At 46.8% G+C, this 13,072-nt stretch overlaps 9 non-coding genes and 1 pseudogene across 9 annotated transcripts; all 10 read right to left on the reverse strand.

Moving 5' to 3' along the window:
- Positions 1-4,020: 4,020 nt before the first annotated feature.
- Positions 4,021-4,094, reverse strand: LOC125511859. The gene has a single exon (XR_007285133.1). It is a non-coding gene; the product is annotated as a small nucleolar RNA Z267 (small nucleolar RNA).
- A 144-nt stretch (positions 4,095-4,238) lies between these two features.
- On the reverse strand, positions 4,239-4,328 carry LOC125511863. The gene has a single exon (XR_007285136.1). It is a non-coding gene; the product is annotated as a small nucleolar RNA R44/J54/Z268 family (small nucleolar RNA).
- Positions 4,329-4,623: 295 nt separating this feature from the next.
- Positions 4,624-4,743, reverse strand: LOC125511697. The gene has a single exon (XR_007285060.1). It is a non-coding gene; the product is annotated as a small nucleolar RNA SNORD14 (small nucleolar RNA).
- Positions 4,744-4,787: 44 nt separating this feature from the next.
- Positions 4,788-4,924, reverse strand: LOC125511887. The gene has a single exon (XR_007285158.1). It is a non-coding gene; the product is annotated as a small nucleolar RNA snoR2/U65 (small nucleolar RNA).
- Positions 4,925-4,976: 52 nt separating this feature from the next.
- On the reverse strand, positions 4,977-5,157 carry LOC125511857. Its single transcript, XR_007285131.1, has one exon. It is a non-coding gene; the product is annotated as a small nucleolar RNA Z112 (small nucleolar RNA).
- Positions 5,158-5,196: 39 nt separating this feature from the next.
- Positions 5,197-5,291, reverse strand: LOC125511861. Its single transcript, XR_007285135.1, has one exon. It is a non-coding gene; the product is annotated as a small nucleolar RNA Z152/R70/R12 (small nucleolar RNA).
- A 1,447-nt stretch (positions 5,292-6,738) lies between these two features.
- LOC125511763 lies at positions 6,739-6,827 on the reverse strand (annotated as a pseudogene).
- A 40-nt stretch (positions 6,828-6,867) lies between these two features.
- Positions 6,868-6,962, reverse strand: LOC125511760. Its single transcript, XR_007285110.1, has one exon. It is a non-coding gene; the product is annotated as a small nucleolar RNA Z103 (small nucleolar RNA).
- Positions 6,963-7,027: 65 nt separating this feature from the next.
- LOC125511759 lies at positions 7,028-7,122 on the reverse strand. Its single transcript, XR_007285109.1, has one exon. It is a non-coding gene; the product is annotated as a small nucleolar RNA Z103 (small nucleolar RNA).
- Positions 7,123-7,194: 72 nt separating this feature from the next.
- LOC125511752 lies at positions 7,195-7,293 on the reverse strand. The gene has a single exon (XR_007285104.1). It is a non-coding gene; the product is annotated as a small nucleolar RNA Z103 (small nucleolar RNA).
- Between the last annotated feature and the right edge of the window lie 5,779 nt (positions 7,294-13,072).

The following is a 13,072-nucleotide window of genomic DNA, read 5'->3' on the forward strand; positions in this document are numbered from 1 at the left end:
TAGTCTTACGGTCAAATGATTCTCCAGAATCAACATAGTTGATGGAAATTTCCTGCACCCCTAGTGACTCTTCGTGATTTCCCAATACGATCGAGTCTGGGTGTTCCGATGTCCCAGTCAGTTTGTGCACACTGGAACTGGGTTGTGGAGGTTGCCCTTCCACTGGGTGTATACTACCCATCAGGTGTTTGTCAACGTTGAGTTGACCTGCATTTACTGACTCCGAGGTTTTTCTCCTCGATTTCCTTTGCTGCTTGCTAGAAGCATGCTCCGGGTCAGAGGCCGTACTACTCCCCCTCTTTTTAGGAATAGGGAGTTGAGTGGTTTTTATTGGTACCTCCACTCTTTCTGGCGCATTTCTGGCCGGGTTTAAGGATTTTGTAACACCTTTCAAATCAGTAAATGAATCTGGCAGATTATTTGCAAGATGTTGCAAATTAATGATCTTCCGAACTTGAAGTTCGGTCTCATGGGTACGTGGATCAGAGGATGAAATGGAATGAGCATTCCAATCAATTTCCGGGCATTCTTTCTGGTACTTGAAATCTCCCCCTAATGCCGGAAAATGTTCCTCATTAAATATGCAATCAGCGTGACGGCCTGTGAACAGATCCCCAATCAGGGGTTCCAGGTACTTAATAATCGACGGCGATTTGTACCCCACATAGATCCCCAACTTCCTGTGTGGGCCCATAGATGTCCGTTGTGGTGGTGAGATCGGGATGTATGCAGCACATCCGAACTTACGTAGATGGGAAATGCTTGGAGGATTTCCACGTACCAATTCCAGAGGGGAAGAACTGTGATATGCAGTTGGCCTCAATTGTATCAAGTCAACAACGTGTAAAACAGCGTGACCCCAACAAGAGGTTGGCAAGTTGCAATTCATCAACAAAGGTCTTGCAATGAGTTTGATCCTCTTAATCAATGCTTCAGCCAAACAATTTTGTGTATGGACATATGGAACAGAGTGTTGAACTTCAATCCCCAAAGCCATGCAATAATCATTGAAAGCACGTGAGGAGAATTCTGCAGCATTGTCCATTTGAATTGATTTAATTCGACTTTCAGGATAATGAGCTTGCAACTTAATGACTTGCCTCATTATCTTGGCAAATGCATGGTTTCGTGTGGATAGAAGACACACATGTGACCATCGTATAGATGCGTCAATCAGAACCATGAAATACCGGAAAGGTCCAGATAATGGCTGAATGGGACCACAAATATCTCCTTGAATACGTTCAAGGAACTAAAGTGGTTCAGCTTGTATTTTGAGGTGTGAGGGCCTCAAAATTAGCTTTCCCGTGGCACAAGATGTGCACACAAAATCAGAAGATTGAGGAAATTTTGACTCAAGCAAATTATGACCAATGGAATTGCTAGTAATTTTTCTCATCATCCCTATTCCAGGATGGCCTAGGCGATCATGCCAGGTTTGGAATGCGTTAACATTCTGAAAAATTACTTTGTATGCAACATGTTCCACAGGTTTGATGTACGTATAGTACAAACCGGACGATAGAGAAGGAATTTTCTCATGTACCTTTTTGCCATATCCATCATCTTTAGTAAAGAGTAGATACTCCTCTTTGTTGTCTTCATGGGTTTCAATATGAAAACCATTTTTACGGATATCTCGATAACTGATCAGGGTACGTGCAGAATCGGGATATAGTAAAGCATCCTCAATTGTCACACATGTACCACTTGGGAGGGTGAATATGGCACGTCCAGTACCAACAATCACAGTATCGCGTCCAGTGATAGTTAGAATATCTGCATTCGTCTTTTTCAGAGTTTGGAAATATTTCATCTCCCTCAGTATGGAGTTTGTGGCACCACTGTCCACAAGGCATAATTCCTCTTCCATCGGATTGTCCCCGTAGAAAACTATATAAAACAAAGAATTTTCAATAAGAAAACCTCATAGTAATATATAGAATACAATCTTTATTATATCAAATGTGCTGATACAATACAATATAAAGACAACAACAAACTTGTGTTCTTATTACAATCATCACAAATGGACATAATTAAGTAGATCACTAGGAGATTGAGGGACTAGTCGAAGTCGCCAAACACGTTGTTTGCAGTTTTCTCAATCAACGTGTTCTCAATTTCAGCAGTAGCCTCAGGCAGATAAGGAATCACGGCGTTGCTCGGTCCAGGAGGAACATCGTGCGAACCACCAGCTCCTTTTGCGCTATCCGGATAAAGGTTGAAGTTGGCTTCAAACCTTTTCCCTTGAGGTGCTTTGCATCCCTGAGATTGCTGGTACAGCATAACCAGATGCTTGGGCATTGTGCACTTTTCAGTAGAATGCGTGGAGCATCCACACTTGTTGCAAAGCTTAGATTTATCAAACCTGGGCTTTGAAGTGCCTTTTCCCTTACCTGGGTATCTAGATCTCCTGTTCCCATTACGCTTTCGCTTATGCTCGAAATTGGATTGTTTACCCCGAGGGGTACCATTAAACTTCTGTCTATTTGCAACATTTAGATGGACTTCAGGTAAAGGTTGTGCCCCAACTGGGCGCTGAGAGCCATTCTTAGCGAGTAGCTCATCATGCTTTTCAGCCTGAAGTAACATGTGAATAAGCTCGGAATAGACAGTGTAGTTATGAGCACGGTATTGCTGTTGGAGGATCCTAGCTGAAGGGAGCATAGTAGACAAAGTTTTCTCTATCTTCTCCCCCTCAGTAGGTTCCTTCTCACAAAAACGCAGTTTGGAACATATCTTATGAACAGCATGATTGTACTCACCGATGGACTTGAAATCCTGAAGACGAAGATGAGTTCAATCATGGAGTGCTTCGGGCAGGACTACTGCCTTCTGCTGTCCATACCTCGTTTTGAGGGCCAGAAACAGAGTACTAGGAGATTCTTCCTGTAAATACTCACACTTGAGATCTGGATGAATATGGAATATGGTGCCTTATGATGAATAAGGCAGCATAGTTCTGCTGTTCTATCAACGGCGTGGCCCCATCCGGGAGGAGTCTCCAGGGGTTGTATTGCACGCGCTATTCCACGAGGCGCAAGACTGATCTTGATGTCCATAGCCCATGTAGGGTAATTGTGGCCATTGAGGGCAAGCTCCTCAAACTCTTTGGCTGTCATCTTCGCCTACATGGGAAACCAGAGATAATTAATTTACGGGTGGTAAATTAAAAACCATCATGATTGTGTAATAAGAATGCAAAAATTTGATACTCAAGTGAAAACTTGAAAAATTCTCAACCTCAATTGTGTGAACATAACACTTTGAAGATCACTTAGATCTCACAGTAATAAGGTACATCACCATTACCTTGTGTATGCTACAATTCAGATATAAGGATACACATTGAAGGTAATCATTTGTTGAGAATGACAAAGCGTAGACCTCATAGTAAGAGAGGATACTCTGCAAATGAGCAGTAGATCACAACTCATTCCCTTGTGATTCCAAATAAGATGAGGGAGAAGCATTCAAAATTTTGCAAGTTTGAAATGCAAGAGAAGATCTCAATCAGAAAGACATGTTCGATAAAAATGAGACATGATAAACACAAGGAACATGTCATTCTTCCCAGATGAAATCCGATACTTTATTTATATTATCAATCCATTACATAATATAAACACACCTACTAATAATTACACAAGTCCTACATAGAATAAATCTAGAACATGACTAAAATGTAAGTAGTAGTCAATCTATGTACTAAACAGTACTAAACATAGACGGCGGCGAGTGCTTCCTCTCTTCTCCTTTCTCTATTGCCTTTTGCTCTCGCTTGCTGTTCTACGTGCGTGATAATAACCCCATCTGAGGGAGAGGATAGGGGCACCAGTAACCGCATCTGCGCATGCTCAGATACTGAACGGATGGTCAGTTTTTGGCGCCAAAATCGATTCAGGTCCTGTGTAAAAATCAAAACAGTGGATTTCTGAATTGATAGATCAAAACAAAAATAGAGAAATGTGGATCTGTCTGTGCTAACTTCATACAATGGCAACAGTGGATTGATTGCAAATGCCTCAGATTGTAGGTTCATTTCAAAGCAAAACGCTGCAAAGTATATTTAACACCATCACCGGCAATTTGCTCCAACCAACTTACTAAACCAAGCTGATAGCACCAACAAAATCCCAAACAAAATGATAAACTAAGAAAAGCTGCCTCACTGGTGCTGACAATCAAAGCAGACGCAAGAAAATAACTAAAATTCGCATAGGCTTGGAAAACGGAGAACATCAGAGAGATTCCCATTATAGACTTGGTCTATCATACCCATTACATGGTTCTGATGTCCCTGTCTTGGTGTCATCACCTGCTTCCATGGATTTCCATCCAAGATCCGAATTAGACAACTAACAAAGAAAGAACAATGAATAGAGAGACAACAGTTGCCTCCCTATTTAAGATTAATAATGTTTAACATCAAAAGAATCTAAAATTCAGCTTATATTTACCACAGTAAATGATAGACCATCATGAGATAATTATTATACCGTATTAACATTCCAAAGGTAAGGCCAACCATTTGTCAACCAATTCCCTGAGAGAGTGAAATATATCGGCAAGAAAGATCAGATGCAACAAAAACAACAAAATAAACTAGGGAAATCATCATGGCTCAGACATCCAAGGAAGGAATTAGCAGCATTAGCTCTCAAGCCTGACAGGGCAAAGCTCTAAGGCGGCATCTGCGAATGTTTTGAGAAACAAGCCTTAGTTCTATCATCATTGCCATTGATTTCCTAGAAAAACTACAAAAATTATTACAGCGAGGCAATACATGTAATCACAAAAAACGGCTCTGTGTACCGACTGAATCACAGCCACAGGTTCCTATCAAATGTGAAAATCTTTGTTGGCACAATGTAGCATCTCCGGTAAAGGCATGTTGCTACCTGAGACGTGGCATCGGGCCCAAGAAAACAGGAAAAAAAGAAAGGTTGCAAGAGAACAGACATCATTGCTTAGTCCCTCAGAGACCCGTTTCAAATCACACACACAGCTGAATCAAGCCGGTGCAAATGGTATTCCTTCCCAGAGCAAACCACAGAGGTTATGATACAGGAATGGACACTTGCAGAAGCAGAGAAGCGGCTGCCGTTTACAGTGTCATACGGCACTTCCTGGTCTAGTGCTCTTCCCAGGGACAAGATGTAGTACAAAAAGGAAAGAATGACAACTTCAAGCAGTGCTCAGTGGAAAGAGAAGTCGTTTTTTGGTTTGGAGGCTCATGGTGACAGATGCCACCACTGCCAAATACCTATATCAATCATCACCACATCACAAAATCAGAGGAAACGGAAATGAAATAAACAGAAGATAATAGGTAAAGGCTTCAGTCTGTGTAAAAACATGAATCGATCAATGGCGGATGAATCCGCGTCACAGAAATATGCTAAGATCCTTTCGGACCTGAATCATCACCAGTCAACAATATCCAATTCTATTCACACGAAAGAAAGGAAAAATAAGCAACAAAAAAATAGATAAATTTGGATAGGGAAACTATCATTCTGCTAAACATGTCTAGTACATTATACTCCAGCACTTGTGAAAATGTTTGTGTGCAAAAAGATAGAGGCACCAGAAAGGATCATTATCTCTAAAGCCTGGCAGGGTAAAAAACCTGAAGGCGGCATCTGCAAATGTTTCGAGAAACAAGCCTTGGTTCTATCATAATCACAATTGATTTCCCCAAACATCCACAGCAAATATTATAGTTCTGTCTATTGACTGAATCGCAGCACAGCAGACAAAGTAACATTAGGGAAAAACAGAGACAAAATAAACAATAAAAATTATGAAGTCTGGAAGCACTGCTCAGTGGAAAGATAAGTAAAGGCTCACAGTGACAAATGCCACCACTGCCAAAAACCTATATGAATCACCATCACATCACAAGAATGACAATAAACAATAATGAATTCAACAGAAGAGAATGAAAGAAAAGGCATCAGTGCTAACACCATGAATCAATATCCAGCGGTCAAATCGACCTCACCAGAATACAGTAAGATAATACTCCCTCCTTTTTACTTTGCATATAAGAATTGTTTGAAGTAAAGTTTGACCATATTTATATGAAAAAAAATATTAACATCTACATTTCTAAATTTATAAAATATGAAAATTAAAGTCATGACGCATCTAATGTTGTTGATTTCGCATTATGAATGCTAGTATATTTTTCTACAAACTTGGTCAAAGTTTACAAGGTTTGACTCCAGACAAATCTTATATGCGAACTAAAAAGGACCGGAGGGAGTACATCCCTTGGAAAATAATGATTCATGGAAATATAATTACTTGTTACAGTTTATTAGTGTATAATATACATGGTCAAACTTAAAACAACTACTGTGCATACAATTTGAGTGCAGAATCACAGTGAGAACAATTCCTGTATCCAAACCTGAATGGATGCAAACCGAAATAAACTGATTTAGCAAAACCGTGCACCCACTGAAGTAAACTAGTTTCCATCAGTCGGATCATTTCGTACAACTCTAAGGTTCAACATGGCTCAAGGTCAACAAACTGGATACAACACATTAGAGCTGCTTTTCCTGAGATTTTCCATTAGCTTTTGAATCAATTAAGTAATTTCTATGCTCGATGAATCATTCTGTAGCATCAAAGCATGAGATTGAGAACTCTCATTGTGCAGCGCTTCACATTAGCTGTCGCAAAGAAACATAAGCAAGTGAATAGCAAGTGGCAAAAATTTAAATCGATCAGACCTGTGGCTTGATAAAGGATTACATGTGCGTGCAGTATAATCATAGTCAATCATTTGAGGATAGGATCCTCACTTCCATTAAGAGAAAAAATAGTTTGGGGAAAATAATAATAAAGTGGATGGATCAGATTTCTGGCTTGGAATCCTGATGGGATTACATTTGCGCATAGTATAATCATAGTCGATCATTTGGGGAAAGGATCCTCACGTCCATCCAAATTTAGAACGATAATAACAATAAACAAAAATCGAAGAACAGGAATAAAATATGGAAGAACCATGGATCAGATTTCTGGCTTGGAATCCTGATGGGATTACAGTTGCGCACAGTATAATCATAGTCGATCATTTGGGGAAAGGATCCTCACGTCCATTCAATTTGATTTCACGACAAATAAATAAGAAAGAAAATACAACAAAGGGAGGAGCAGAGACAGTTCGATGAGATGGATCAGATTTCTGGCTTGGAATCCTCTGATAAAGGATTACATTTGCGCACAGTATAATCATAGTCGATCAGCTGGGGAAAGGATCCTCACTTCCATCTACATCAAGAACTCAACAGAGAAACCCAAGAGAATAGAACAGGGCAGCAACATCAATCACATAATAAAACGAAAGTGGCAGATCTGACGGGGGATGCATCAGACGAACGAAACGAATCGAACTGCCAAGAAGATAAGACCGGTAGAAAAAAAGCTAAAAGATCTACGCAAAGCAAGAACAAGACGACCGGGCGGCCGCCGGAAGACCATGGGAGGACCATGGGAGGCTGGAGGACTGCGCTATATATGGGGGTTGTGGGCGCAGGAATCCTAAACCCTAGCTCGCATCGCATCGAACGGGGGAGGAACCGCCACGTCTGCGCGTTGGATTAGGTTTTTTTTTTTTTTTTGCGTTCCCTCCTGGTGGTACTAGCGACGGCGTCGGGAGTTGTTCGGGCCTTGCTATAACCCGGCCCATCGTATAATCTGGGCCTGTATTAGTTAACTTTCCCGTAGTTCAAAAAATAAATAATTAACTTTCCCATCGATCGCTGAAAAAAAGTTAATTTTCCAACCGTTATCTCAAAAAAAATTCCCGTCGCTACGCCCGCTTGATTTTCCATTGCAGGAGCCAACCTTGCAGTGTATCCTGCAATCAGGAAGTTACCATGCTAATGCACAGATAAACCAATGTAGAAGCACCTCCTGAACACAACTTTCGCCAATTCCACAACAACGACGAAGGGGACACCACGAAGATGGGGGAGGAGCATGAAGCACGAAAAATGACCTGATGCACTAGAAAGGCATCCATGGGGAGGAAAGGATGCCAAATCCTCGTCGATGCCGCAAAAATGGATGATGGGGCGTCAACTCGGTCCCTAAGTGTCAAACTTCCACTATTGACTCCACTAACTACCCTCAACAACAACTCAAAGAGCACGAAGACGAAGACCATACACGACCACTGTCCCAACCATCAACGTGTTAAGATCCAATCATAGCCACCTATCATCAAGGAAGAAGCGTGCGGCCACTAGTACCACAACAAAAAGACGCGAATGTCCCTGCACAAATCCTAAGGACACTCCAATAGATGTTGGGATAACCAAAGCTTCGAATGAAGATATAGAGGAAACTTACTCGACGAAGCCCGAGCCAAAGTCATGGGCAATCAAAACCCTTGCTAAAAAAAGTGTACTACTGAATACACATGGAACAAAGGGCTCGCGTTGCCCTGCCTCCCGACGCCGCCCAAGGTAAAGAAACCGGGTGCGCTGGTTTTCGGCCCTCCTTCTCTCTCCTCTATCTAAATTGGTTCTTGGTGGCTACGGGGAGAAAGACATCACAAAATATATTTGAACTCAAAGTCACCAAATCTATCGATAATCATATATTCATATGATGCGATCCATCGTCCCATACATGCGCTTACAAAATCGAGCGGTGTTCGGACGGTGTCATGCGGTGTTCCTACATTTAGCTTGAATCAAACAGATCTAAATTAACCGTGATGCCTACACCTAATTAACCTATCGATTAGCTATGCACACACATGGATGCATCTTATCAGAACCAAAAAAACACAGGGATAGCAGCGGCGGCGCATGCACGACGATTGTTGTCTTCAAAAACCGACAACGACCCCCCGTGCGTGCATGGTCGAGACGCGCACGGTCACGGATGCGCAGCGCGCGCGGTGCTGCCGTGGTCGGAGACTCCGCGTCTGGCAGCTATTGCTCCGGCAGCGACTCGCTGAACCGGGTGAGGTCTCTGATCAGCGGTGCGTTGGACCTGACGGCCTTGTCCTCGGCCATGGCCTCCACCAGGTTCGTCGGCACCAGACACTTGCCCTCCGCCGCCAGCCGCTCTTGCACGCCGCCGCAGGTCAGCAGCGCGTGCATTCGCTCTCTCGCCACGGGCGGTACGATCTTCTCCTGCTGGAATTCAATCAGTTAAGCGCACAAGAACAGAGGAATGTCGCGGCGGTTGCTGCTGATCGTTACCTCGAGGGTGCGCATGAGCGCGAGCACGCCGACCTGGGCCTGGAGGAGCTTCACGTGGCGGCCGGCCTCCTGCAGCATCTCGGCGGTGTTCAGCCTGTGGCCGCCGGGGACCAGGCGCGACAGCTCCGCCGTCTTCTCGCTGATCCGCCTCCGGCGCTCCCTCGCCGCCGCGCTTGGCGCGGTCTGGCCCACGCGCCCGTTGCCCTCGGCTCTCCTCGCGTCCGCTCCGCGCACGAACCCCGCGTGAGGCGTCTGCGGCGGGGGCGGGGGCAGTGGCAGGACGAACTCGGTCGCGAACTCCGGCCTCCATGGCTGGCCATCGACGCCCTCGAAGTCGAGCCACGCGTGGCCGTCGTCGCCGCCGCCGCAGCCGGCTCGCGGCCTCTTGGCGCACGGCTGCAGGTCGTCGACGTCGGCGCCATCGTCGGGGTCGACGGGGCTGAGGTCGAGGAAGCCGTCGATGCCGGCGTCCATGGCGGGGTCGGTCGGGTCGCAGAGGAAGCCGAGGAGCGCGTCGGCGACCTCCGGGTCGGCGGCGGCGTCGAGGTGGTGGGGCAGCGGCGGCGCGGTTGCCAATGGAAATGCCGGGTGGAAGCTCACCGCCATGGACGACGCGCGCGCGCGCGTACTGGAGCGTGGGCGGTCGGTTGCTGTCGCGCGCTGGCTTGCAGCCTACAACCTACTACACGGAGAGGAGAGCGTAACTGAACCGCCTTGGACAGAAGAGGGAACCGTACGCTGTGTGTTAGCAACTGCCGGCAATTAGCGGCGCCGACAGGTGGGCCCTATCCGCCTCGCACGATCCGCACTTCTCCCCGCTCTCTTCGCAACCGCCCTCACCAATTTTCTCGCCACCACCACCGCGCCGTTTCCCCCTCACAAGCGCGCGCCAAAGGCCCAGCCTCGCCACGCACCGCGGCCCAGCTGCACGCAAGGGCGAGAAGGCGGCATCGAGGTGGGCCATGGCCGCGCGCACCCTTCGTTTCCGCCGCCGTGCGGACTGCATCTCTGTTCTCTTTTTTCTTTCGTCTCGTGCCCATCCTCCTCCAAGTTTTTTTAATAGAAACTGCACCCTTTACCTTCAATATTCATCGGCATACACATTATATCAGGCGTAGAACCTAGCAGAACATGGCGCCCGGTGGGAAGAGAACTCGGCGCTTTGGCAAGTATATGACCCTCTCCATTATGCTGATGTCCTTCATGAATGAAAAGCACGTCTCAAAACATGTTTCTTCGGTCTTTGAGCTCTCGCAGAGTTGTGACATATCGACAAGGCACTTCAGAATCAATGTTTCTCATCACTTTGATGCGACACGGATGAAATCCAAGTGAAGGTCCACGGCCAGAGCGGGTGCTTCAATGCACGCTCGTGCTTCAAGGGATGTCGGGTCAACAAGCCCCTCCACCACGACAGTGGAGGCGCCCATATATGCGGGATCCTATTTGACGCCCGCAAGCGTCAAAGGACGAGCCTTCGGGGTCTCCACACCTGCTCCCTCTTGCAAACCGCCCCGGCCTCCTGAGCTGCACACCGGTTCTGTCACGACCCCGCGCCGTGCCACCTCCGCTGGCTGCGCCCCCGGCCTCGCGGCCACGAGCTCATCAGAAAACCGCCGGGATGGCGTGCTCGAGTAGCAACACGACTGGCGACGAACAGGATGTGCGATGGCGGGTTTCCTTCGCCGCCGATCTCATCACACGCACAGTCTCCTTCTCCGACGGCGTGCTCAAGCTACGGCGAGACGCTCTCCGCCTCGTTCTCTCGGACAGGCGCGGAGTTACGTGGACGCGCGGTTTCTCCGTTCGGGGGAAATCGTCGACATCGGCGAGATTGTTTCCTTCTCGTGTCATTTCGCGAAGATTCGAGATTGACTACCAGCGGCGAGCGCTACGCCGACGAAGGAGGCGCGGGGCGAGGGACGTGGCAATGCGATACACGGGAAGGGCACGGGGCTGCGTGTGCGTGGGCCAAGTCCAGGCGAAACGGACCCAAGCCCCACTCACCGCCCGCCAATGGCGGATGCAAGCCACGTGGGAGCTGATCCGGCCATCCATCCTCATCGGCAGGTGGGAAACACTGGTATAAAGCCCCCGCCTCGCCCAATCCTTGACCTAGAGGAATCATTCTCCCACTTCTGGGCGGCGGAGAAAAACCCTAGATCGAGAAATTAGGAGTCGTTCGAGTGGTGGAAGGGCAAGGTCGGAGGGGATCCCAGATCCTTTGCGGAGGTCGCGACCGCTAAGGTACCACCTCCTCCCATGGCGACCGAGGCGGGGCGCGGGAACCGTGGAGGGGGTGGAGCGGGACATGCGAACCGCGGAGGAGGGCGGCAACCTGGCCGTGGCAATGGCCCTAGGAGGCGACCACAGCAAGTTCTCATGGAAGCGGGACGAGGGAAGCGACCACACCAACTCTACATCCTCCACAATCGCGCCAGCCTCGGAGGGCGCCTCGCGGTGGGACGAGGCGGCGGCGCCCAAGCATCGCGACCAAGACGGCGGGATCTGGGTGCAGAAGGCCAAGGAATCGTCCGAATCTGGCGGCATCTCCACCGGGCATCAATCTGCTTCACCTCGGCGCCACATACAGGGAATACAAAACCCCGCTCAGGTGCCTCCATCCAAAAAAATCCATTGCCTGCCCCATTTGCAAGTCTTATGAACATCCTCCTATTCGATGCCCTCAAGCATATTGTGAAAGATGCGGCAAATTAGGACACCTTGCTTCTGTTTGTACTGAATTTCTGCCATGGGAATGTGTGGCACCGATGTGTGCGTTCCAGGGCAAAGGGCAAGGGTTTTACTATATTCATGACGCTTGCTCTGCCAACCAGCTTAAAGAGAGGGCTAATAACATTGTGGTCACGATTGTAGAGGGAGAAACATCTACTAGACAAATGGAACTTGATTTATCTGCTTACTTAGCTACTGATTGGCGCTGTTCAGCTCATGCAATAGGACCAGGAACCTTTGTAGTGCGCTTTCCTAATCCTCGAGCAGTGGCCCAAATTTGCTATGTGGGGAAATCACTCTTAAAACTAGCGGGGCTGTTATTCATGTTACTAAATGGTCATCTGCTGTTGGGGCTAAAGGGGTTATGGAAATAGCTTGGGTCAAAATTAGCAATATCCCTCTGGACAAAAGGAGTAATAGGAATCTGGCTTATGTTGCCTCGCTGGTGGGTGTTCCTTTGGAAGTAGATGCTGCTACCTTGCACCGTCCGGCATCTGTCAGGGTCCGGATTGGTTGTAGAAATGTGGAGGAGATTCCTGCAGTCGCAGAGGCTGTGCTTGGTGATCATTTTTATGATTTCTTTTATGAAGTGGATCAGATTCTGGTGAGGGATCCTAATAGAGAGAAAAAAGTTGTTCAAGCTTTCTCTAATCCTGGTGAAAAAAATATGGAGATGAAAAATTCCTTGCTGTCGACTCCTGGAGCTAACCTGGGTAGTTTTTCCACTGGGCTTGGAGGGAAATCTCCCTGCATTTCCCAGGGGGAAAATAGGACCCTATTTGGGAGTCGCAGGAGAGTTTGGAATCTGATGAGTCACTGCACACGACCTTGTTTTTAGATTCCTTCAATCAGGAGACAATGGATGAAAAAGTAAGAGAACAAAATGAAAATTCTGCTGTTATAAGTATGCAAAAAAACAAAAAATCTTACTCTGATATTGTGAAAAAAAATCAGCAGGTTGAGAAGGTGGTTGGGGAGGCCAAGACGGCCAAAAATAATGAATACAGAGTGGAGTTTCCTGATATGGAGGGGGATATTGAAATGATCCCTGCTCCTCCCCTGGTCACTGAAGAAAATCTTCGGTTCAGTCTGAGGAA

The sequence above is a fragment of the Triticum urartu genome, chromosome 5, assembly GCF_003073215.2.
Source record: "Triticum urartu cultivar G1812 chromosome 5, Tu2.1, whole genome shotgun sequence".
Taxonomy (NCBI): Eukaryota; Viridiplantae; Streptophyta; class Magnoliopsida; order Poales; family Poaceae; genus Triticum; species Triticum urartu.